The sequence below is a fragment of the Miniopterus schreibersii genome (genome assembly GCF_964146895.1).
Source record: "Miniopterus schreibersii genome assembly, chromosome: 7".
Taxonomy (NCBI): domain Eukaryota; kingdom Metazoa; phylum Chordata; class Mammalia; order Chiroptera; family Miniopteridae; genus Miniopterus; species Miniopterus schreibersii.
In genome coordinates, this window is record NC_138108.1 from 55,115,337 (window position 1) to 55,143,123 (window position 27,787).

Sequence of the window (27,787 nt, forward strand, 5' to 3'; positions counted from 1 at the left end):
ATGAGGATTACAACCCAAGATGAGAAGGTGAGGCCAGAGTGGAGCTACAGAGGGTCGTGGGCACAGTTAGGGCTCAGAAATTGAACAGTGTTGGAAAAGAGAGAAAACCACGAATGTGAAAATAACCCAAAGGATACGATAGCTTAAAGCTTGAACTTGACAAGAGGTTTTGAGCGGTGTATTTTTTATGTCAGGATTAGGATCCTAAATATTTTCAAGAATATAAAGGATCCTCTGCTGTGCTATAGCAATTAAAGACTTCACAGTAGCAGATACAAGAGTAAAACATTAAATAACAGTGAAGTTTCCCATTTACTTGGGAAGGAGCACAACTGGTGTAAACATTGTCGGTAAGTCAAAGGATTGGGATCAAAAGGTTTGAGTGTCCTTTGACATCCTGCCCATTATTAAGTGTCTATTTCATTCCCAAAGTAAATCTTGCCAGGAATTATGACCTAGAATAATTTTTTGAATGCTAAATAGTATCAGGCTTGAAAGGGTTTTGATGTTCTGTGTATTGTTCCTGTCTTCAGCAGGTAAGGGTTTGCTTGTTTTTTGTTTTATTTGTTTGTTTTGAATCTGGGGAGGTTAGCAGAGTCAACAGGTAGTCAAGGTGAATCATGGAGGGCAGTTTACTTTTGCAGATGTTTAGGACAGGAAATAGAGACTTCTTATTTTGTGGACAGTTCCTGTGGCACCCAGGTAACCTGCTGCCTTCATGTTTCAAAGGGAGAAACAGCAGAACAACCAGTTCACTCTGAAGCAAATGAGACATTTAAATTAAACTGTTTTTGTGTGGCTACAATATCTGCTGAGAGTCCCTTTTCCTTGCAAATTTATTAGCTCACCAATGAATTTAGTGCTGTGTGAAAATCGATTTGGGATCAAAAACCAATCAGCTAGAGTGTGTAAGAATCTTACTGAGGAATCTGCTATGTGCAAAGTGCATGCTTATAGTAAATTTCAGACACAGAGAGGTTTCACACCTACAGGTCAATTATTATTTGTTTGTAGAACACAGGAATTTCTATTTAAAGCTGAAGTCCTGAAAGTTGAGCTAGGGCCTGCCCAAGCTCCCTACTACTCTCCTCTGCCACCACTATCACCCTCCTCTATCACTACTACTACCTCCTCCATCCTTGTGCCTCTAAATGCTTCCTCAAACTTCTTTCCTCTCCCCTGCACCTCAAAAGCAATATTCAGTTTCCTTTTATTTCAACAAACCAGATTAATTCTCTTACCCCAGGAAATTGTGATTGCCAGACAAACCAGAACCTGCAACATTTAGTCCTTAAGTAGAAAAGGTACGTGAACAGAGCTCTGTGATCCATGGTCTATGCATTATAGGGAAATGCACACGGTCTGAAAATATCATAGCCCTGGGGACCATTTCCTGCCAACAACTCTTCTCTACAGCCTTTAGATCCATTTGTTACTTAGAGAGATGCCAAGTGGTTCTGGTTTTTATAGATGAGGCGATGTGTACAAGAAGCTTTTTACACTCTCTATTCCCTGTGGCCACACAGCAACCACTCTCTGGGCCCCCACGGCACTCCCTGTCTCATTCTGCCTTTGACTCCTTTCCCCCTGATTCTAACGAATGCATTAAATGAAACTTTTAAATCCTGCTCAGAGTTTATGGAGCGTCGATCCTTTCCCACAGACGTGCTACAAAGAAAGTGAGTTTTAAAGTCACTCTCTGGGTTTCGCACAAGAAAACGATGTCAGTTTGAAGAAACTGGGAATTGAGAAGAATAGAGGCAAACAGGCAGATTTTTTATCATCTACACTTAAGTCCACCATTTGGTCAGTCATTAGTGGGAAGCCCTGACAGACAGAGCGATGGCTTCCTGTAAAAGCTTGCTCGGTCTGACATGGGCCGTGGGGAGGCATCTGATACTTCCTAAAACCCTCTGGAAAAAGACCAGAAGCAGAGGGAGGTTTTCATGAGACATAGCAAGTGGATTGGGGGTTGTAACCCTCACAGGCTGTTCAGGCAGCCACTCTGAGCCTAATAAGGTGGCCTCCACATAAGTAGCGTAGCTAATTTGTGTTAAGTGGCGTTTTTCTCAAGATTAGTGTTATGAATCTTCCCACTCTCTAAAAAAATGTATCAAGAATTTGAGTGCTGGACACCTTGAAGACTGCTTGAGGGACATCAAAGCACAAAGGTCACAGTATTGTGTTAAGTCTAAGATCACACTCGCTCCTGGTAGATGGTCCCTGTGCCCAATTTGTGATTTTCAAGCCACCCTGGCCTCTCATTGGATGCTGGGTCAGTCCTGTTACCATGTCTCCCTAGACTGATTCTGCGGGAGGGAGGCAAAGGCACATTGGACCGTAATGTAAGAACCGTTGGTTTTGGTATCTAAATACCTGAGTGGCCTCATCCCTAAAATGAGGAAGATGGATTCTAAAGCATTCCAATTCTAAGATTCTACTGAATTAATTTGTTTAATATTTCCTTGTATCTCAAGGTGTTTTTTTTAGATCTCTTCAATAGGAAAATTAAAAATATATTTTATCACTCCAATCTTGGTCCTCTGGGTAGAAATTCCCAACCCTCAAAATTCAAATGCTCCTTGAGTCACGATACATACGTTATTTACAATAATCAAAGTAATATTTCAGACACCTAGTCATGCCTAGGTAAACGGCAGTTTCTCAGCTGACAGATCACACATCATCTAGGCAGTGCCTTAAATATCCCAGATCTCTGTGTTCTCACTGGGCAAAGCAATGAAAGCAAAGCCCAGTGAACTGAGGAGCAAGTAATCAGCAAGTGATTCCCATAGGTGTACACACATTCAGACTAATATACAGTTGTTTTTGAAACTTCTTGTGTATTTCAAGACCAAGTAAACAGCCAATTTTTCTCCCCTAAAGCACTTTCCCCTTTGAGCTTCTGCAACAGTGCACAGCAGCTGTTCCGCACAGTTTAGATCCTTCCTTAGTCCTGGCTTATTACACTTGTCACTTTGGGGCTGGGGGGAGGGGGGGGAAGGAATATAATTCCAGGAAAGGATTCCAGGGTCCATTTTGCTCTCTAAGACTCAAACCTAATTTGAAAGGCTGTTGAAGCAGCAAGTCTACAGCAATCACCCAAACAGGAATCAATAAATCTTTTATCTGCCTGCCAAATCCCATTTAGATATGAGCACAATAGCTCAAATGGGATATGTTAAAATCAGCTCCACCAGTAGTAATTGTTTCTTAAGGTCTGAATATAAATACTTAATGGTTAATTGCTTCCATGGCCAATCTTACTCTATCTTCCTTTCCAGACACCTTTGTGTTGTTTTAAACACTTAACATGTTTGAAAGTTCAGGATTAAAGTTATAGCATGAGCTTAGATTTTAAAATTCTTGGAAAGGGTAGTTTAGGAAAAAACTAAAGCCTATAATATTATCAACAAGTCATAAATCATTTACAGTGATAATAAAATAGTCTGAATGTATTACTTATATTTGAGAAATTAAAAATATTTTGGAGCTTCTACAAGGACTATTGTAAAGATAACTAGATACATTTAAAAACACTCCTTAGCAAGCTTGCAAACAGTGGCTTGCTTTTAACACAAATAACAATATATACCAAATGAGAATAAAGAAAGCATATTTTCATTTACTTGACTATGTATATTTTGAAGGGTTGATAAGTAAATAGTTTCCTTTTCTAAATATATGAAACTGCTTGCTTGCTGAAATACTTTAGAGTGTGTGAATGCAGGCAGAGTGATCAATACATAAAACGTCAAGCCATCTGCGGTAATGCTGCCACAAAACTCGGCCCTGCCCCCCTTTTAAAACTGTTTTCCATTACATAGCAATATTTTCTAAACTCATAATTCAAACGGATAGTGCATGTCAAGCACCCATGTGTACACGGTACATTACAACGTATTACTGAAAAATTGAGATGACGCCTATTCATTTGCACCATAAAACACAGGCGCAGATAAACACACATAATGAAGGCATATGATCTACCCACACGAGTCAAATAATAAATTGTTCCCGTTACTTTTTCTGGCATTCGCAGTGATATAAATATACACACATAATTATGCTATGGCCTGCACGTTGGCAAGGTTCGTTACTGGGAGAAATGTTAGTTTTACTCTTCAGGTTTTTTTTCCTCTTTGCTTTCACCTCACCAATTCCTCTCTCATTAATTACCCCTTCCCTTACCCACTTCTAAAGATATACTACCCTGAAAGAGTCATTGATTTTTATCAGACTAAGACTCCAGATGTCTGATTGCTTTGGGAAATGAATTCCTCTGGGATCCAAAGTGTCTCTTTCGCTTTATTTATTTCCCTATAAATTGAGCAGGGTCATGCAGTTCATATTCTAAATAGTATTGATTAAGGCAGGTGTGTGTGCCCACACGCACATCCTCTGTTTCCCGTATTGTATCCCGATGAAGATGAAAGATATCCATCCCACTGCAGACTAAAAATAAGCATCACATATTCCCCAATTCTTTGTTTTACACTATTTATTTGTTTACAGTTAACGCATAGAAAATGTTACAAGTAAATAGTTCTCAAGTGTTCAGTAAATAAGATTTATATGGAGCGCCTGGAGTCTTACAATACATCTATATCTTGAGGTACATGTTTCAATCTTTATCTAAGAATTGAAAAGAAAAAGAAGCTAAAACCCCAAGGGAAAGAAAAGTCAAAGATTATATATTGTATAGTCTTGAAAATCTTTAAACACGAAGTTAAGATAAATGAGAGGGGACCCTAAATTTGAAGATGACCAATGAAAACAAAAAGAACCTAGCAAATTAAGTCTCCAGAAATTTACAGGCAGATTTTGAATTCTCAGAACAGTGACTACGAAATGTTACACTAAGAAGACTTAATAAAAGGATCAAAGGCTACCAAGTAGAAAATCTAAGCACGGTGAGAGGAATGTGGAGGAGTGTTAATTTCTTCTCCATTGCTCTCTTCTCTCTGGAGTCTTGGGCTAATTGCAGGCATCCTGTTAGCTAGCTCAGTTTTCTTATACTCAAAGGTCAAAAAGGCCTTGCCAGATCTTCTCATCTTCATCATCAATAAATATTTATTATTTAGTATCCATTATAGGCATGACTCTGCACAAGGCACTAAGTTAGACCTTGGGAGCTGAGTGCAAAGAGACGTGGAATTTAAAAGGGTCTTCTATGATTCCCTCCTTGTCTTCTGTTTACTTTATTTCCATATGTCCTTGGAGATTCAGCTGCGTGAGACACACACTTGTGACTTTTCCCCTTACAGATGAAGTACTCTATATTATAATTAATGTGGGGACCTGAACTACACAAACAACTGAATCTGGCTTTTCAGGCAGCATACACAGGCTTGCTGTACATTACATATTCAGCTCAAGATGAACATGTTATGGGAGGCCTGAAAGAAGTGCTCCAAATGAATTTCTTAAAACTAACTATATTTTTCTACAAATTTAGCTCAGAGAAAAGTCTTTTATTCATTTACCCCACCATTATTTGTCAGTGGCTGAGTGATTAACGAAGGGATCAAGTGTGAAATTCACTCCCCTACATTCCATGGATGAGCTTTGTAAGAGAATGATATATCTTTGTAACATAAATATATTCTAAATTCATGAAATGTTCAAGCTAGAATGGGCTGTATTAATGAAGACTCTGAGTTACATACAATCCACATGAACCTAATTCAAACTAATTTTAAAAAGAAAACTGAATTTACTTGCAAGTCCAAGGATGCAGGCGCTTCAGCTGTATAAAGAAAAAAAAAGAATTCACCAAACCCAAACTTATATCTTACCATCTTAACAATCTAGCAGAAAGAACCTGTCTTTTTCTGGGTGAACTCCGGGCCGGTTTGGTCATGTGTCCATCCCTAAACAAATCTCTGTGACAGTCAGGTGCAGGAAGAAGGGTGTGCTCAATCAGTACGACCTCTGCGGTGAGAAGGGAGAGGGCATGAAGTAAAGAAACCGCAAGGCCATGTGCCTGACACCATCGTAATAACCTGGTTATTAATTAGAGGCAAGGAGCAAAGGGAAAGCTAGATAATATAGGGATGCCATTTGTACAGCTTTGCCAGGACGCTGCAGTTTAACACTCTCCAGGCCTGTTCCCACAGATCCTGGGGGTAGAGACAGGACAATAGACTTACACCCAGTAAGGTCTGGGTGCGGTAGAAAGGTGTTTTTCTCTCATTCACACCCGGGGGCAAGCCATTGGCAAGAATAGGCATGGCCACTGCAAGGGCATGAAATCTGAAATACATAAGCTCCCTCTTGCTCTCTTGGGACTCTTGTTGCAGGGGCTGTGCTCTCACACTCTGCACTTGCACACATGGCCTACAGCCATGTGGACTCTACATACAATGGACTAATGGACTTGAGCCTAATGCTACATCTGTCCCAGCTCCACCATAGAATGGAAACTTTGGACACTGGCTTTGCTTCTAAATCTACTGAAGCCCCAGTTATACCTTTTCCAGGACTGGTTTAAGGGAAATGGAACTTTGGAAACCCAGAGATATAATTTCACATGAATAAATCTTTCTACCACAACTCATTCCCCTGTGCGAGTCTTAGAAAATTCTTTTTCTCAAGATGTTGTAAGAATCCCACTCTCACTAGCATTGTAGAAGTTCCACCCATGCAATTCTCCTATAACAAGTCCTTACAGGAAAAAGAGATTCTGTGTATTACCAGAAGAGGCAATAAAGCTGCTGGATGGCCTACAATTGTCACCTAGTTCAATTAAGTCGAAGCCTAGAAAAGTTGAGTCTTTTCACCAAGGTCTCACACAACCAGCCAGTGATGGAGCCACTAGTGGGACTTACATCTCCTGACTATTAATGTAATATTCCTTTTAAAACTATTTATTCTACCAACTGTCTTTCAGCAAGGTTCGCAGGCCTTTTAGAATTTCTTTTAAGATTCTTTGTGTCTGGGCAGATGTAGCTCCGGGCACTCTGGACAATAACCTGGATTTCTGGGACAGGCAAATTTCTACCAGTCACATTTTTGTTTGTAAATTCATCTGCCCTCCCTAGACCTGGCTAGGCATAAAAATGTCTTTAAGGGGAGATGAAATCTGTTTGCTTTGTAGAATGGAAGTATAGTGATACATTTTATGTTAAAAACGTCTTTCTTTCTTTTTTAAATCTATCTTTATTGATTTCAGAGAGAGGAAAGGAGGGGGAGAGAGAGATAAACATCAATAATGAGAGAGTCATTGATCGGCTGCCTCCTGCACACCCCGGACTGAGGATGGAGCCCGAAACCCGGGCATGTGCCCTGACCGGGAATCGAACCCCAATCTCCTGGATCCTCAGTCAGTGCTCAACCGCAGGGCAAAAATATCTTTAATATGATAAATTATTGTCCAATATTAAGAAGATTCATTCACTGCAGGACTTCTCTTCTAAGCCTTATGATTCTCCATGAGATGGATAAAACATTTCTCATTTCCCAAGTTAATCTGAAAAACTCACTTTGGTGGAGCCTCTCCCGTGACTCATCCTCTTCGAAAATGCTGCTGCCCTGTAAGTACATGTGATATTTTTATTACCTTTCTTTGAATCTTTCCTTATTCGGTCTCTAAACTGTCTCTTATCTAAACTCATCTTAAATCAAAGAGTTGGCTTAACTTTCTTTTCCACGTAGAAACTAAACTGTCATTGTTCATTTCCTTGGGTTGCCAGCTGCTTCGCCTGCTGCCCACTTTTGACTTAGGGAAATTACCTTGCGAACCGTGACTAGTTGTTTGCAAGTACCTGCTCCCCCATGTGAGACTTGTGGGCCCCTTCATTCTTATTCACAAGTGGGGAGGGGAGCAGATGGCGTGGTTGAGAGAGGAAATCTGTCGACCATAAAAGCTGGCGTTTAGGAGCTTGTTTCTTGTTCAGCTCATCGTGACAGGTACGCTCATCTCATCTTCGGGCTTCCAGCTGTGAAAGCCTGAATCTGAGGGTTGGAAGCACAGTGTTCTCAGTGGAGGGCCTCTGCATTTGCAGCACGCGTAATGGCCTCGAAGGCACATTTTTACCAGTGTAAGAGCTCCCCCTTTTCCTGACAATGTACCCTCTTTTCCTTGGCATGATGGCCTTCCTATATTTTTATTTTTATTTTTTTTTTCAGGAAATGGTAACCTTAAAAATAAAAAACAAACAACTGTCAATAGTAACATAAGTGGCTGTGCTCTAGACATATGGTTTACGTTGTGGTTAATCCTTGATTGATGGATTGCTTTATATCCAACAGCTTGATTACCCAGATTTCACTCAGTGATAGTCTTCTAAACAATTCACTTTGATTTTTAATTTCCTGAGTTGGTGTTTGGTGTCTAGTGTTTTTGCATTTTAATAGTTGACCAATGTGGCATAGTTCCTTACACAGTAGTTTACAAAATCTTGTTCTTATTATGAAATAGTAAACCATGTACTAACCTGGTTTATTTGAAGAGAGAGCTGTACCCAAGCCTATTTAGATTTTCTTTTAAAAAATTAAATATCCAAGTTGTTAATGTTTTCTCAATGAATAATAAATATTTTTAATGTTATTTTATTAAAATTCTCTAATATTGAGAAGATTTATAAGTAGAAACTTTTAGGGATGCCAAAACAGTTAACTCAGGTAAATATAAAATATGTCACTTTTAAATGACAATATACAAAGAACCAAATAATAATATTAAAAATTTAAAATTAAAATGTACTCTTCCTTTTTAAAGAGAATTTACTGAAGGATTCCTTTAGCTTTTGAATAAGCATTGTACTTCAAAATTAAAGTAAATCCACATCTACTATTGTATGAGATTTCTCACCAGAAATATTATAATACAGAGATGAATTCTTTGCATTTTTAACATGTATTTTTTCCCTAACATTATGCTTCTATTCTACAGAGCAAACAAAGACTTCACTGACAATTGAGATAAAGAAAAGCTATTCAAAGAATGAACCCTTGCTATTTGATGTTGAGTTTCATTTCATGCTTAATGTGCTGTGTAGAGAAAGAAAATGTTAAAAGTATTCCATGATTCAATGATTTTTGAGTTAAAAATATTTTCAATTCATGATCCTATGGATTCAAAAAGAGTGCTTAGACATTGGAAGAATGCTTTGAGAAAGGTTTTATGACCACCAAGGGCATTGTCTTCTTAGAGTGTGGGTTACCTGTCATGTAGCAGTCCCTTAAGAAACATTGAATGACCTTATAAATTCCCATGTTTCAGTGAAATTATAAATTAGAATATTAGGCCATTCTATAAGCTCATCTGACTTCTCTTATCCTGTGTTTTCAGTTAAGAAATTGAAAGTTATTTTAAGACAGTTTTATTTCCACACTGATTCCAAAGCACTTAATCACAATGAACTAACTATGGTCCCATTTTCTACATTTTCCTCTTACTGTTATCTTCTAATTAGATTGTATTACTGACATGGCTGATTTTCAAATTATGTTCATGGAAACTTGGCAGGCATCAAATAAATTCTTATTGATTATTGTCATCATCCATTCATATGAGTAATTGATAATAACTGCTAGTATTAATTATGCTTAGTATTTTACACGTTATTGTAAAATCCTCTCAACTCTAGACGTTACTACTACCCCCGTTGCCATATATGAGAAAATGGAGGGATTGAGGGGTCAGTAAATTTATCAAGGTCACATGGCTAAAATGTTCCTGTGCTGGGATACGAACCCAGATCTGAGAAAATCACAACTGACAGAGTTTCCACTACATATCTTACTAATTCTTCTGGTGAAGAATTGATAGTAAGGAAAGACTCAACTTACACACATGGAGCTTTGTCATTAGTAACGTGGATCCACCCCTAAAGCTTTGAGTAATGATTTCACAAAGAGGAGATGCAACAAAATTTATCATCGTGGTAAGTTTAGTTTGCTAGTAGCAGATGGCTTTAGGAGGTGGGTGTGTGGGTTTTAGGAGGCAATACAAAATGAGCCTCAAATTGTCCAAATATATAACCCCCCCTTACTAAAAAGTGTACAGAGATTAAAATTTTTTTGTTGTTGTTCAAGTTTATAATTATAAAGACCTCTAGTGTTAACTAATATGTTGCTTAAACTTTTTTTTTATTCAAACATTGTACAATGTAGTTTTGAAAAAATATTTTATACTAAAATGTTGGGGCTTATTTGCACAATATCAACAAATGTACTTTAAAGTTAAAAGACATTTATTTTTTTAAACTGGACTTGCTTACAGAAATGATAATAATTTATTTTATTGAGCACTTATTATGTATTGTTCCCATCTAAACACTTTCTTATGTTGGATCACATAATCTTCACCACCATCTTTATTCTTATGAGGAAACTGAGAAGCAGAGGGAGAATCTGTTAATTGACTAAATATGGATACAAAAAGATTCTGAGAGATTTTGAGTGATGGTTTGATTTTACAAGATAAGATTTAACCCTGGAAAATATAAAGTCCTACATTTGGGGCTAAAACAACTGTGCAAATATAGAATGGGAGAAATGTGGTATATCAGCCAACCATAAATATAAAATATGTAGAGCTTTTGTTCAAGAGGCTTTAGAGAAGTCAATAGAATATTGAGATTACCCCCACCCCAAAATAATGTGAATTTAGCCTGCAGTGATGGAAGCAAAGAATCGTATGGGAAGATAAGAGTACCACTCCCTTCTGTTTCTTGATTATTCCAATATTAGAGTGGTTCTGGTCCTAATATAATATCTTTTAAAAGTTGTAAAAAACTCAATGTATTAAAAAACAAAGCAACTATACTGGCAAGGGTTCTATAGCCATTTTAGATGAAAAATGGTCAAAAGAACCGGCATTGTTTAACACTGAGAGGAAAAAAGCCTCAGGGGTAACAGGATACCTGTGCTCCAACATCTGAGCAACTGCCACAAACAAGAACAAACAGGAAGAATTACACTGTTTAGTATAAATGCAATTAGTAGAACTGGAAACTGTGAGTAGAGGAAGCTACACATAGGGACAATTCAACTCTTAACCAGACAGACTTTTCTAATGGAGCTGTACAAATATAACATCAACTGTCTTTGTAGAAAATGAATTCCCTATTTCTGGATGCCATTCAGCAGAGATATTGCAGAGGAGATTGGAGAACGACTGGATCTTTGAGGTGCCTCCCTGTCCTGCCCTTTCATCTCTCGATGCTTTCCTTTTAGACAGGAAAGCAGGGCACCGGGCAGGTGGCTCTGCTCTCTGGTCTGCAGCTTGCTCAGGGACTTTGGAGAAAGCCTGCTCATTACAAGACTGGGGCAGAAGTAGCAAGGCCTGAGGTACAAATATGAAGACCGAATCCTCCTTTCTCACTTGCATGCCTACCTCTTCTCACAACCCCCCACCGTGCTAAAATCATCTTTTATTACATCTTTGGCCATAAACATCATAGGTTTCTGATCTCATTTCTAAATGGAACACTCCTAAGTGGTTTGTCCAGAAGTTATACTCAAAATGACTTTGAGATTATTTTGCTGAGGCAGTGCAGACATAGGCTCTCAGCTTTCTCTACCTTCAAAGGCTAGTTCTTACATTAAGCTCCCTGCCTCAAAAGGGAATATTAAGTTGGCTTGGGGGCATCTATTTATCGAAAACAAAAGAATCCCTGAAGTACAAACTGTCATGGATTTAACAGGATTTTGTTTCCTTACTGTATCAGTAAAAGGTGTTAATGGATAAATTATTCTTTCTAATGCAGCACAAGCTGTGGTCTCTGCCACACTAAATAATCAGATATAAGAAACATTTCACTGTTTCTAGGAAAGAAAGCTTAATACCTTCATGTCTCAAGGCTTGCAAACACATAGAGAATCTAAGCCTGTAAGCATTGTGTTTCTGAGTCGGCACAGCACTGCAAAGATTACAGTCTCTGCTCTGAGGGATACGCGTTTTTGCCAGTGTCCTATCAAAATTCCCAAATAGCTTTCCACGATACTATAGTTGCTTAGTATGTTAGGCCTCCTAAGTATTTTTTTTAAATAGTTTTACAACAAGGGGAATGTTTTAGGCTAGGCTTCTTTCCAGGTGACAAAGGCATTCTTAGTAGACACAGACATGTTGAAGACATGAAGACCACCTTTCTGAATTCAGATTGACTCTATTCATCTCATTGGAAAGAGAAAAGGTAATAAGTTTCACTAACCAGAAGACCACTCATTCATCCTAAATCAAAATCTGTCCCATTGGAATCATACCACTGTGCTATTTGTCTCTGATCCTTGGCATAAGAGCTTTAGATATGGGTTTTCCCATATGTAAATACTGTATCTAGCTTTGGCAAAGTTTATAATACTCTCCACACATCAGTTGTTTATTATTATTATTTATTTCAGTAAAGAAAATGTTATATAATTAACATTGGTTAAATGCCTTCTTAATCATATCATGTTTTACACAATAAAAGGAGAAAAATCATGAAACCATAACACCTGAGTTTTCTGTTTCTAAAAGACACCACTCTTAAATGCATCTTACTATTAAAAATGTCCTCATCTAATTTTACAGCTTCATGTGACCTCACAGTCCTGTACTCCAAAATCACTGTAATTGACATTGTCATTTTAGGATCTTGCCTCAATACTTGTTGCTATAATATAATTTCATATACTGTCCTCAGAATGGCCTTTATTTTGAAATTTTGCCAAGAACACCATCATTCTGACTGCTAAAGTTTGATTAAATATAGCTCCGAAGGATGTCTTTCAAAGGATACATCTCACTCAGTTTTTATTTATAAAACACGAAGTAATATATGCTTTAAAATGACAACAAATCATCTTCAAACTTAGACTTAAAAATAATGGATATGGATCTCTCATAGCTCCAAACAAGTTGCTGAGAGACAGTCATAGGAAACATCTTACATTGGCCTGCACCAGAGCCCCTCCCAAAATGGCCAGAACAAACACACACAGTGGCCAGCTTCATACAACATCAGAGCAGGATCCAATGAGCTTCACAGGCCGCATACCAAAAGAGAGATTTCAGCAGGAACTAACCCTGCTGAGGCAAATTCTGCTTCATGTGGTCAGCACCAGCACAGCAGCTTGCATGCTATGGTTGGGATTGAGCCAGCCTGAGGGTCGATCCCACCCATGAACAGGCCAATAAAAATCAAGACTTGCCTGGCCAGTGAGGCTCAGTGGTTAGGCATCGACCCATGAACCAGGAGGTCATGGTTTGATTCCCAGTTAGGGCTCATGCCCGGGTTGCAGGTTCAATCCCCAGGAGGGGGTGTGCAGAAGGTAGCCGATCAATGACTCTCTCTCATCATTGATGTTTCTATCTCTCTCTCCCTCTGCCTTCCTCTCTCTGAAATCAATAAAAACATATTTAAAAAAAATCAAGACTCAGTTTCAACAGGAAGGCCCACATAACCCACACAAGGGACATTCATGGACACCCAACTCCAGTGATCAAGGAGACTGCATGACTGGACCCCACAGGACACCTATTACATAAGTCCACCCTATGAAGACTGGGAGTCATAGCAGTTCTACCTAATACATAGAAACAAACACAAAGAGGGAGCCAAAATAGGAAGACAAAGAAACAGGCACCAAAAGAAAGAACAGGAGAAATCTCCAGAAAAAGAGCTTAAATGGAAGGGAGGCAAGCAATTTATCAGATAGAGAGTTCAAAGTAATGGTTATAAGGATGCTCAACAGCATTGGAAAAAAACCCAGAAAACATACAAAAGGACCAGACACAAATGAAGAATACCATATCTAAAATGAAGAATGCACTGGAAAGATGAACCAGAGAATCGAATCATCAATTTGCAAGACAAGGTAGAAAAAAACACCCAATCAGAGCAGCAAAAAGATAAAAGAATTTAGAAAAATGAGGATACTTTAAGGGACCTTTGGGACAACATGAAGTATATCAACATCAGCATCATAGGATTTCATAAGGAGAAGAGAGAAAGTAAGGGATCGAAAACCTATTTGAAGAAATAATAACTGAAAAGTTTCCTAACCTAGCAAAAGAAAAAGACATAGATATCCAGGAAGGACAGAGAGTCCCAAGCAAGATGGACCCAAAGAGGCCCACGCCAAGACACATCATAATTTAAATGGCAAACGTTAAAGATAAAGAGAGAATCTTAAAAGCCACAAGAGAAAGACAGATAGTTACCTAAAGGGGCATTCCCATAAGACTGTCAGCTGATTTCTCAACAGAAACCTTTCAGGCCAGAACAAATAGTCATAAAATATTCAAAGTGATGAAAAGCAAGGACCTACAACCAAGACTACTTTACCCAGCAAGGCTACCATTTAAAACTGAAGGAGAAATAAAGAGCTTCCTAGACAAGAAAAAGATAAAGGAGTTTGTTATCACTAAACCCATATTATAAGAAATGTTAAAGGGCCCGCTAGAAGGAGAAAGAGGAGGAAGAGGAGGAGGAGAAGAAGAAGGAGAAGAAGAAGAAAAAGGAGAAGAAGGAAAAGAAGAAGAAAGAGGAGAAGAAGAGGAAGTCAACAGAGGAACATAGTTAAAAGAATAAAATAGCAGTAAATATGTACCCATCAATAATCACTTTAAATGTAAATGACTTAAGTGCTCCAATCAAAAGACATTGGGTAGCTTAATGGATAAGAAAACAAGACCCATATATATGCTGTCTACAAGAGATCCAACCCAGAATAAAACGTACACAAAGACATCAAAAGTAAAGAGGTGGAAATAGATATTTCATGAAAATGGAAAGAAAGAAAAAAAGCTGGGGTAACAATATTTATGTAGGACAAAATGACTTTAAAACAAAGGCCATAAAAGAGACAAAGAAGGACACTATATAATGATAAAGGGAGCAATCCAACAAGAGGATATAACCCTTGTAAACATTTATGCACCCAACATAAGAGCACCTAAATATGTAAAGCAAATCTTGATGGACATAAAGGGAGAGATTGACAATCATACAGTCATAGAAGGGAATTTTAACACCCCATTGACATCCATCATAGATCTTTCAGACAAAAATTCAACAAGGAAATGGTGACCTTAAATGACACACTTGATCAGGTAGATTTAATTAATATCTTCAGAGCATTTCACCCCAAAGCAGCAGAATATACATTCTTTTCAAGTGCATATGGAACATTTTCTAGGATGGGCCACATGTTAGGCCACAAACAAGTCTCAATAATTTAAGAAGATTGAAATCATATCAAGCATCTTATCTGACTATAATGGTATGAAACTAGAAACCAATCAAAAGAAAAAACTGAAAGACACACCAAGACATGGAGGCTAAATAACATGTTACTGAACAATGAATGGGTTAATAATGAGATCAAGGAAGAAATCAAGATACCTTGAAACAAATGAAAATAAGAACACAACAACCCAAAATCTATGGGACACAGTGAAAGTAGTCCTAAAAGGGAAATGCATAGCATTACAAGCCTATCTCAAGAAACAAGAAAAACCTCAAACAATCTAACTTTATGCTTAAAGGAACTTAAAAAAGAATAATAAACAAAACCCAAAGAGAGTAGAAGGAAGGAAATAATAAGGATCAAAGAAGAAATAAACAAAATAGAGTCCAGAAAAAAAAAAAACCAATACAAAAGATCAATGAAACCAAGAGCTGGTTCTTTGAAAAGATTATCAAGATTGACAAACCTTTAACTAGACTCATCAAAGAAAAAAAGAGAGAGAGAGGATCCAAATAAACATAATCAGAAATGAAAGAAGAGAAGTAACAACTGACTGAATAGAAATACAAAGGATTGTAACAAAATATTATGAACAACTATATGCCAACAAATTGGACAATGGATAAATTTCTAGAAACATACAATTTTCCAAAACTGAATCAGGAAGAACCATAATATGAATATTACAACTAATGAAATTGAAGCAGTAATTTAAAAAACTCCCAACAAACAAAAGTTCTGGCTTCCAGGTGAATTTTACCAAACATTGAAAGAAGAAAAAAACACCTATTCTTCTCAAACTATTCCAAAAAATTCAACAGGAGGGAAAACTCCTAAGCTCATTTTATGAGACCAGCATTACCCTAACTCCAAACCAGATAAAGACAGTTCAAAGAAAGAAAATTATAGGCAAATATCATGTTGAACATTAATGCTAAAATCTTCAACAAAATATTAGCAAACTGGATCCAGCAATACATCAAAAAGATCATATACCATGATCAAGTGGGATTTATTCTGGGGATGCAAGGTTGGTACAATATCTGAAAGTCAATAAACATCATACACCACAAAAACAAAATGAAGGATAAAAACCACTTGATCATATCAATAGATGCAGAAAAATCATTTAATACAATCCAGCACCCATTTATGATAAAAAAAACTTAGTAAAGCGTGAATAGAAGGAATATACCTCCATGTAATAAAGACCATATATGAAAAACCCACAGCCAACATAATATTTAATGAGCAAAAACTATAAGTGCTTCCCTTAAGATCGGGAACAAGACATTGATATCAGCTTTCACAATCCTTATTTAACATAGTACTGGAAATCATAGGAACAACAATCAGACAAGAAGAAGAAATGAAAGGCATTCAAATTGGAAAGGAAGAAGTAAAACTCGTTATTTGCAGATGACATGATACTGTATATAGAGAATCCTAAAGATTCCACCAAAAAACTTCTAGAACTGATAACTCAGTAAAGTAGCAGAGTACAAAATAAATATCAAGGAATCAGTTCCATTTTTTATACATCAATAATGAACTATTAGAAAAGGAAACTAAGAAAGCAATCCCATTCACGATTGCTTTTAAAAAGAATAAAACACTTAGAAAGAATTGAATCAAGGATGTAAAATACTTGTAGTTGGAAAGTTATAAGTCACTGAAGAAAGAAACTGAAAAAGATACAAATAAGAGGAAGCACATTCCATGTTCATGGGTAGGAAGAGTCAACATCATTAAAATGCCCATACTACCCAAAGCAACCTGTAGATTCAATGCAATTCCTATCAAGATAGCAATGGCATATTTCATAGAACTAGAACAAATATTCCAAAAATTTGTAAGGAACCCCAAAAGACCCCAAATAACCACAGCAACCTTGAGAAAGAAGAACAAAGTTGGAGGAATCACACTGTCTGATACCAAACTATACTATAAGACCACAGTAATCAAAACAGCATGGTACTGGCATAAAAACAGACATCTATATCAATGTAACAGAATAGAGAGCCCAGAAATAAATCCACACCTTTATAGTCAATTAATATTTGACAATGGAGGCAAAAACATACAAAAGGGTAAAGATAATCAAGTCAATAAATGGTGTTGAGAAAATTGGACAAATACATGTCAAAAATTGAAACTACACCACCTTCTTACACCATATACAAGTATAACCTGAAAACGGATTACAAACTTAAATTTTAAACTCAAAAAAATAAAAATTCTGGAAGAAAACATAGCCAGTAAAATCTCAGAGATGTCTCATAGCAATATTTTTCCTGATATATCTCCTTGGCCAAGGGAAACAACAAGAACAAAAAATAAACAAATGAGACTATATCAAACTAAAAAGTTTTTGCACAGCAAAGGAAGCCATCAATAAAATGAAAAATAACCTATTGAATGAGAGAAGATACTCACCAATGATACATCTGATAAGGGGTTAATATCCAAAACTTATAAAGAACTTATAAAACTCAACTCCAAAAGAACAAACAATCCAATTAAAAAATGGGCAAAGGACCTGAATAGACACTCCTCCAAAGAGGAGACACAGATGGCCAATAGACATATGAAAAGGTGCTCAACATCACTAATCATCAGAGAAATGCAAATTAAAATCACAAGGAGATATCACCCCACACCTGTCAGAATGGCTATCATCAATAAAGCAACAATAACAAGTATTGGTGAGGATGTGGAGAAAACCCTCGTACACTGTTGGTAGGAATGCAGATTGGTGCAGCCACTATGGAAAACAGCATGGAGTTACCTCAAAAACTTAAAAAGGAACCGTCTTAGGTCTCAGTGATTCTACTTCTCAGAATTTATCCAAAGAAGTCTGAAAAACTAAGGCAAAAGAATATATGCAACCATATGCTTGCTGCAGTGTTATTTGCAATAGCCAAGATTTGGAAGCAGCCCAAGTGCCCATCAGTAGATGAATGTATAGAAAGGCTGTGGGACATTTACACAGTTGAATACTACTCAGCCATAAAAAAAAAAAAAAAAAAAAAGAAGGAAATCTTACCCTTTGTGACAGGATGGATCTGGAGAGCATTATGTTATGTGCAATAAGCCAGTCAGGGAAAGACAAGTACTATTTGATTTCACTTATATGTGGAATCAAATGAACAAAATGAACTAACAAGCAAGATAGAGACAGACTCATAGAGAGCCAGCTGACAGCTGCTGTCTAGGGCAGGGGGTAGGGCCAGTTGGAGGCTGCGGGGTGGATGGACTGAGCAAAAAAGAAAAAAAAAGAGAAAAAACTCATGGACATGGACAATAGTGTGGTGATTGCTGGGGGGAAAGGTGTGGGAAAGGTGAGAGTTGAAGGAAAGTATAGGGGGATAAATGGTGATGGAAGGAGACTTGACTTGGAGTGGTGAACACTCAATACAGTGTACAGATGATGTGTGTGGAACTGTGCACAGTTCCTGTATAATTTTGTTAACCACTGTCACCCCAATACATTCAATAAAAAGGAAAAAAATTTAAAATTACAGATAATCTTCTCCTAAATAATCAAAATAACAAATAATCTACTCTTAAACTCTTATCAGGGAGAGGAATATTTCCTAGAAGGAATCTTGTGGTTTACCCATATCATATATCTCCTGGGCATCTGGAGGCAACATGGTTGGGTGGGAGAGAATACCAAACACCTAACTTAAATAATTGGTGTTTATTATTTTCTTAGCTCTGCTGAATCTTCCACCCTGAGGCCCTCAACCAAAGGCTCATTTCTACCCAGTTTCTGAGCTGATTAGGTATAATAGTAGCTACCAGGGGCCAGCTGGTGGGATCTAACTGATCTTACAATAGTATGTGGTGTGCTCAAAGTGTTTTCTGGACAATCTTTTGTCCAGAGTACCCTAGTCTCCCAGACTTAGACCTGCATGTTTGTCTAGTGTAACATAGCTGTCCAAGCGTCTGGCTTCTGCTGCAGAATTGGACTTACCCAGACACCCTGCCCAAACTTCACTGTCTCTCAGGGAACTGGGACTTTGTCCAGAGATATTTCTAGCTGTTGCTGGGACAATATAGAATTGTGATGCCACCATCTCTTCACATAGAGCATAATGCTGCACTGAAACAACTATTATAATGTCTCAACAATTACAACCCATGATAGTCAGGATCAAACTCAAGTTAACCATATTCCTATGACCCAGAGATTTGGATGGCTGTTGGCTCTCATGTGCAGCCAAAATTACAGTTGAGCTTGTTTCCCAGCCCTGGTCACTTGTTCCCTGTTCCTTTCCCATTCCCCTGATCTGCTATGAACATCCCAGTGTGCTTTCAGTGTAGGCTATATATGCTATATCATGATCAATATGAATCGAAAAAGGATAGATGTAAGACTGAGAGCTACATCTATTTAAGCACACCATGTAATTCTGTCGCTTCCTCTACCTGCGTATTCAGTGAGATCCTAGGCAACCAACAAAGTGTTCAGACAGAGACCACTTGCTCAGACACAGAGGCCAAAATGATTTGCGATGCTATTTTGGTCTTGGATTTAAGAACCACTGAATATGGCCACTACTTTAATACACACTTGAATTTTGGGATGGTCAGCTAATAAAAGCTGTAAAATGTTACTAAGATAACATTACATTGTTCTTCACTATGTAATGCTCCCATGACACTGCAGGGCAAGATTAGATTACTTTTTAAATTCTTCATTATTCTGTACTCACTGGTTCACTCCTCTTTCCCATTACCTGAGTTAAATCAAGAGTTTATTTTATGTGGAAGAAAATCCTAGAAGTAAAGAGGGTGAGGCCATAAATTATATTTTTTGGAAAATGTCTTCCCTCAAGATATGCAAGAGTAAAAACAGAATCTTCTGTGTAGAAATATTTTATTAAATCTTATGTGAGGCAGGAGAGTGAATCATAAGATGGCTACAAAACCTTTTCAGGGTCCTATGAAAAGATATAATTCTTGTTTATGTGCCAGTGATTAGGAATTATGGTTTTATACAATAATATTCTGGCTTAGCCTATTTAAGAGCCAGGACCACCTGGGATGCTTCGTCGCTTCATATTTATAGATAAATATGCCGACCTCCATTTTTTCATTGCAAGACAATTCTTTTGAACAGTGACGAATTCTAAATCCCTTTGGAGCTAAGTAGTGTGGCTCAGGGAGTCTAATTTAGATTCCATTTCTTTTGATTCTAGGGGATTGGGAAGGTGAGTGTGAAATGACTTTGGTTCCTGACACCAGTTGCATAGATTTATTCCAGTGATTGATTAAAAAATCACATGGTTTTCCTAAGCATTGCAACGCTGCATCAATCTTCAAGAGAGCTCAAACTACTATTGATTCTGCCCTGCTGTCTCAGGAAGAAAATTCTCAAAGCCTAAATCTCGCCGTTAACAGGCATAACCAGAATTAATGGTTGCTTCAATTGCTGAGCAATGATGGAGTATGAAAAAAGCAGGTCAAACAACAGCATTTCACAATATCCTTTTTTTAAAAAAAAAAAAGAAAAGAAGCTTTCATCCATTTTATTTCATCAATTAATTTAAATTTAAATGCAAAAAATATGAATGATTACTGAAGCCAGTAATTGAAGTGATGCTTACCTTGGCAGCATGTAAACTTCAACAGGTAATTTGAGATTTATTTTACCTTACTATAGTATATGTATGAGGGGAATGTTAATTATTATTTTCTTTGTTATTTTTCATTACAGAAGAAATGTTTGCTGCTATAAAAAGTTCATAACATAGACGTTTATAAAGAAGAAGTGAAAATCTCCAGCTGCTCCCTAAAAACTTGTGTGGGGAGGGCTGCAATAGTAAGAATTTGGGATTTAGAAAAGTAAGAGGAGATTCAGGTGATGGCAGATACAAATTTCACTCTACAAACTCAAGTATAAAAAATGGTAATTTTTTTTTCTACAACAGCTTAACTTACAGTAGGAGCTCCATGTTATTGGGCCAGGTCTTTCCCTTAATCATACCCACCTCCTTCCTTGGAGTTGGGTCCATAGTTGTGAACTTACAAAGTGCCAAGGCTTCAGCAAGAGCAGTTGTGGCATCTCGCTGTCATTCTTACCTTTCCACTGCAGCATCTGAGATGACTCTTGTCTAATGTGGTCCTGAGTGGTGGATTCATATAGGTGCCTCCTTGAAGAGCCTCTGAAAGTCAGCTGACTCCAGTTACTAGCTCATACTGTTCTTGGACTGAAAAGGAATATTGTGATCTGCCCTTGGGAGTAGGGGAACCCTCCACCACTCCTGGACCTTGTTGGATGTTCTGACTTCATGAAGTTGACTCAAACCCAACTGGGCAGACGTACCACATGGCCAGTTCTTCTCTGGAAAGGGTCCTGTCCTCACTCCTTTCAGATCTCAGATCCATCTGCAGGCCATCATTGCTTTGCCTGAGAGTGGCTGACAGGTAGCATTCTGAGCCTCTCTCTCTCAAACCCAATTCTATCAAAATTTTACTGCCACTCATTTTCCTCTTCCTTTCTCTTTGTATCTTTTAACTTCACCATGTCTTCTTCCAAATCTTTTTTCCATGTCCTGAGTTCTTTCCGTTTTCCCCCCTCATGTTAAACTTATGAAAAATGGACTTTTTTCTCTCTTCTCTGCTATGTCGTTCCCTTTGCGAGGCAGGAAGGAACAAAACCTGGCTGATTAGAGGAAAGATAAGGCATAAAGAAAATATAGTGAGGAATAAATAATTGACAGATTGAAATTATTAATATGAATTATGAGCTAAATATTATTGAATATTTCTAAATACTAACAATGTTTTGTTTCTTTTTATTTTTTACAAAAAATGAAATCATTTAAATGTATAGATAGAATTCTGCAAGTTACTCTATTTCCCTTAAACAGTATATTGTGAACAACCTTTGAGCATAATTTTTATAAATCGGTCCCAAATTTAAAAGCAGCTGACTAAAAATGATGAATCAATGGCTGGAATCTAAACAGCACACTGCAGTATTCTTGCCCCAGTTTGTAGCCCATGTCCATTCTGATGAATCTACTCTGTGTAGTTAGCACCAGTGTTGTCTGTCCTGTTGTTTATTTTTCTTAGTGTTTATTCATCCTTCTATCATCCCTGGATGTACCATGTCTTATTAAACACACACACACACATATATGTTTAATAATATATACACACACACACACACATACACACACACACAGGTTGTTTCTAATACTTTGCTATTTGAGCACTGCAGTGAACATCTTTGTACATATTTCTATATGTACCTCCAAAGTACTCTATAGCACAGATAATTAAGTAGAGTGATTGGGCTGAAATATCTGCACATTTAAAGTCTCCCAAAGATTTTAACAATTACACACCTACTGAAAGTATGAATTTGCTCGTGTATCTGCAGCCTTGCTAGCACTGAATATTATAATTTTTAAAATGTTTTCCAATTTTCAGGTGAAGAATATTAGCTCACTATTTTTAAATTTTTTATTACTCATATTTCTAGTATGACAGAGCTTATGTTTTCTGGACACTTGTACACTTTTTCTCAAATTTACTTCTTTGTTTTATTTGTTTGATCTTCTGTTATTAATTTATAGATGCTCTTTGACTGTCAGTGATATTAATTTTTTTAGTATTTTATATATGTGGGGAACATTTTCTCCCAGTCTATCACTTATCTGTTTTGCCCCATATAAACATTTTATATTTCTGAGAGGTGATACCTACTTATCTTTTTCTTTTTAACAACTGCATTCACTGTTAGAAAGTCTTTCATTTTAAAATTACTTTATAATATTTGGTTTGTAAATTTAAATCTTTAATCTTCACAGAATTATTTTGGACATACTGGGAAGCAGAATGCTTACATGTTTCCCCCCCCCCACCCCAAGTTATTCTAACAGCTTTTAAAATCTTATATTATTTTCACAACTCATTTGAAATAACTAGCATATATTCTTCCAAATGAATCTATTTATCTAATTTTTAAAAATACCAAAGTACTCAAGTTGCTACATTTCTTATGCTCTGATATGTGTTAAGACAAGTCAGAATTCATTACTTTTTCCAAATTTCCTTGGTAATTCTGTAGTATTTACTCTTAGATTTGAAATTTAGAATCAGTTTTTCAGGGTTATACTAAACTCATAGAATGAACTTGGAGAGGATCTGTATATTTTTTAATTCCTGAGAGCAGCATAAATAGCATGATAATTACTTGTTCCTTGAAGGCTGGGATAAAACTCACCCACTATAAGACCATTAGTGTCAAGTGCCCTCGGAGATAAAGGATCTCTATGTTTTGTTTATTTTCTCTTTTGTCCTCTATAGTTATTGATCTACTTCAGTGTTCTAACTCTGCCAAGTCAAATTTATTCTTTATATTGTTGAAGAATACTGTCCATTTAGTTCATAGTTTTAAATACATTGATAAAGGGTTGCTAATGCTTTCCTTTTATTATCTGTTAATTTGATTTCTTTGATTATCTTATTTTTATTTCTGGTATCATTTGTATTTTCCCCCTTCTTTATTTCTCAGGCATGCAAGGAGTTTGTCAGTTTTATTGCTGTTTTCAATCAGTTCTTGTCCTTAATAATGTATAAGTTTTGTAATTTCTGATTTATTATTCACTTCTGCTTTTGTTTTTATTATCATTCGTATAGTTTCTTGTTGGCTTAAAATAGCTTCTCAAATTGAACACTTAGAGCATTTTCAGGCTTTTTCTTTTTGTAATAAACATTACAAAAAGAAATAAAATAAAGATTAAATAAAAAGATTAAATAAAAAGGTTAAAATAAAATATACAAGGTGACACAGAAACCACCACCATTTAGGTGAAGATGTTTTTCAATCTGTACAACAAAAAGGAGAATCCAAATTATTGAAATACTTCAGGAGAATAAGAAAAGATGGACCTGGAGAATATTATGCTAAGTGAAATAACCCAGGCGGAGAAAGACAAACATCACATGATCTCGCTTAGACATAGAATCTAAAGAACTTAATAAACTGATGAACAGAATAGATTCAATGACATGGAAGCATAGATGAGACTGATGAATGTCAGAGGGATGGAGGAGGGTGGGTGGGTGGAGGGGGAGAGAGTAACCAAAGAATTTATATGCATATATGCACAACCCAAGGACACAGACAATGGTGGGGAGAGGGACTGGGGAGGGGGAAGGACAGGGTGGAACGGGTCACTGGGGAGAAAAAGGGACATCTGTAATATTTTAAACAAAAATAAAATTTAAAAAAGTAATAATAAAATGACAAAAGTACATGAAGAGGAAACACAAAGAAAACAGGCACATGAAGACTAGCTCAACATAGCATGGTAAACAGGGAAAATGCAAATTAAGACAACAATTAAATGGCTGTGTGCTCATTAAATTGACAAAAATAAAAATGTCTTGACAATATTGACAAGGATTTGAGGGACTGGGAGCTGCTCATGGTAGCATAAATTGTTGCCACTACTTTGGAGACTAATTTCAAAATATCTAGTAAGGTTGAAGAAGGTGTACTTCATGGCCCTGTAATTCCATTTTTAGGTATAGGTTTACTTTTTTATGTGTAATAAACATCTAAATAATGCCACTTGTTAGGTTTAAATCCACTTTTAGGTATAGAGAAATTCTTTCACAAGTAAACAAAGATATCGGTACAATGATCTTCTTAGTGTTGTCTCTAATCAAAAATAACTAAAAACTACCTGTAGGACTAACAGTAGGGAAATGGATTAAATAAACCAGTGGAATATTGCACAGCAGTTAAAATGAGTGAATGTGATCTCTATATGCATTTATCAGTATGGCTTGTTCCTGAAAATATAATGTTAAGTATAAAAGCAACTTGAATTTTGCTATTGATATACTGTGTAGGTAATTTAAAAAGTTATACTATATGGTTTTTAATCCTATAAATAATTATGAAGAATAAAAAATAAGTTCTTCAAACATCAAATTTGTGATAGAAGGTAGCAATTCAATTCTATCTGAAATCATTTATTTATCATAAAAAGATCTAAAGTAATACCACAGAGTAGCAACATTAGTCCAAATATCAGTATATTTTATCTTATAGATTTATTTAATTAAAGTGTAGTTGACATACCATATTATATTAGTTTCAGGTGTACAAAATGTCAAATCTAGTGATTTGACATTTATATACCTTATGATGTGACCCCCACGATTAAGCCTAGCAACCATCTGTCACTGTACAAAGATATTATATTACTGACTATATTCTCTGTGCTGTACACTTCTCAGTGGCTTATTTATTTTATAGCTGGTGGAAGTATCTCCCTCTCATTCCTCTTCACCTTTTTCACCCATAACCCCACACCCTTCCTCTCTGGCCACCATTAGTTTGTTTTCTGTAAATATAAGTCTGTGATGTTTTGTTTGTTCTTTCTTTTTTAGATTCCACATATAAATGTAATCATATGGCATTTGTATTTCTCTGCCTGACTTAGTTTACTCAGCATAATACCCTTTAGGTTCATGCATGTTCTAAAAAAAGGCAATATTTCATATTTTCATGTCTGAGTAGTATTCTATTATATATACTATATGTACCATATGTATATGTGTACCATACACATATACTATATGTACATATTATATATACAGTATATATTATATATGTACCAGGTCTTTATGCAATCATCCATTGAAGGACACTTAGATTGTTTCCATGTCTTGGCCACTGTGAATAATGCTGCAATCAACACCCTGGTACATATATCTTTATGAATAAGTGTGTTTTAATTTTTCAGGTAGATTCCTAGAAGAGGGATTACTATGTCATATGGTAGCTCTATTCTTAAATCTTGGGGGGAGAACCTCCATATGGTTTTCCATAATGGCTACACCAATTTACATTTGCACCAGCAGTGTGCAAGGGTTCCCATTTCTCCACATCCTCTCCATCCTTTCATGTTTCCGTCCTTAATTTAATTGATGACATTTGTCTCTTATGTTCTTTTCCATTTTTCTCTTTTCAACAGATCTTTGTGTTTTGCCATACTACTTTCCCCAACTTTCAAAGTCAGTGCTATATAAAATTCCATAAGAAGAGTAATGTTAATCTGCCAAAGTTGTTTCTCTCACACTCTCTCCATCAATTTCTAAATGAGTTTCATGAAACCTCACATAAATTAGTATTTATTTAATACCAAACCTAAACTAGAAGTATTTTATTTATAGCACAAGATGTGGCATAGGATGGAGGGAGGCAGTGGAACATGGAGGAAATAAATCAACAAAAGTATGCACCATAGCCCTATCTGGTTTGCTCAGTGGTTAGAGCGTCAGCCTTTGGACTGAAGGGTTCCAGAGTTGATTCCAGCCAAGGGCATGTACCTCAGTTGCAGGTTCCATCCCTGGCCCTGGTCAGGGTACATGCAGGAAGCAACCAATGGATATGTCTCTCTCACATGGATGCTTCTCTCTCTCTCTTCTCTCTCTCTCCCTTCCACTCTCTCTAAAAAGCAATGGAAAAAACATTCTCAAGTGAGGATTTAAAAAAAATAAGTATACAGCATGAATGTTGATTTTAAGGAGCATATCTTTTAGAGAAACAGGAAGAATAAGTAAATGCCAATAGTATAAAATTTATATTTTGTGTGATACTCGAAAAGGAAGATAATACTTACTGGAATAGTTGGAGCAAACTTCATGGATCTTTTTAGTTCGTGAGTGAAAAGAAGACTGTTATATTTTATTTTTTATGGGAAAATAGCATAAACAAAGAATTGATTCAACCACTTATTCAATTCAACAAACGCTGACCAAACAACTACTTTTTTCAAGAATTGAGATAAATGTTGGGAATACAACAGTGTCTAGAAAGGACTATAAAATGAAATTTTGAGTCTATGAGGAGATTATATCACTCTACTAGGTCTAAAATTAAGTTCTGTACTCAAGAAGTGAAGTGCTGGTTCACCTGGGAAAATCCAGTTAGGGAATCTGAAAAAAAAAATTCCCCCAAGTATAAATATTAAACTGAGGACAAAAGAAAGAATTACTTTTTTGTGGCACCTCGGAGGCAATTGGCTGCTTCAGGGCATCTCTTTCCCAGCCACCCGTTGCCAGAAATTCATTGACATGGATGATGAACACAAACTTTTAAGGTACGGCCAGACATTGCTGCTGACGCTCTGGGTGAAGAATGTTAAGAGTATGTGGTTTGAATCAGTGGTAGGAGTGACAAATAAGGTTTCCCCAAGACACATGCTGTCTTGACCCATGGCTGTGCCTGTGAGTCTGACTGCTACTAAGATGCATTCCTGTTACAGACCAAGGAGGACTGGAGAAGTGCACATCTACTCAAGGCTGCACTGTGAATGCCGATCTGAGTGTTCTCAACTTGGTCATTGTAAAATAAATGAGGGAGAAAAATAGTCTTGGACTCACTGATACTACTGTGCCACATGGTCTGGGGCCCAAAAGAGTTAGCAGAATCTGCAAACTTTCCAGTGTCTCTAAAATAGATGATGTACCCCAGTATGTTGTGAGAAAACTCCTAAACAAAGAAGGAAAGAAACCTAGGACCAAAGCACCCAGGATTCAGCATCTTGTTACTCCATCATTCCTGTAA

The 27,787-nt window shown here is 36.8% G+C and overlaps 1 pseudogene across 1 annotated transcript; it reads left to right on the plus strand.

Annotated features, from left to right (window-relative positions):
• LOC308559413 (small ribosomal subunit protein eS6 pseudogene) lies at positions 1-27,787 on the plus strand (annotated as a pseudogene). The gene is made up of 2 exons: positions 1-27; positions 27,253-27,787. The product of its transcript is annotated as a small ribosomal subunit protein eS6 pseudogene (transcript).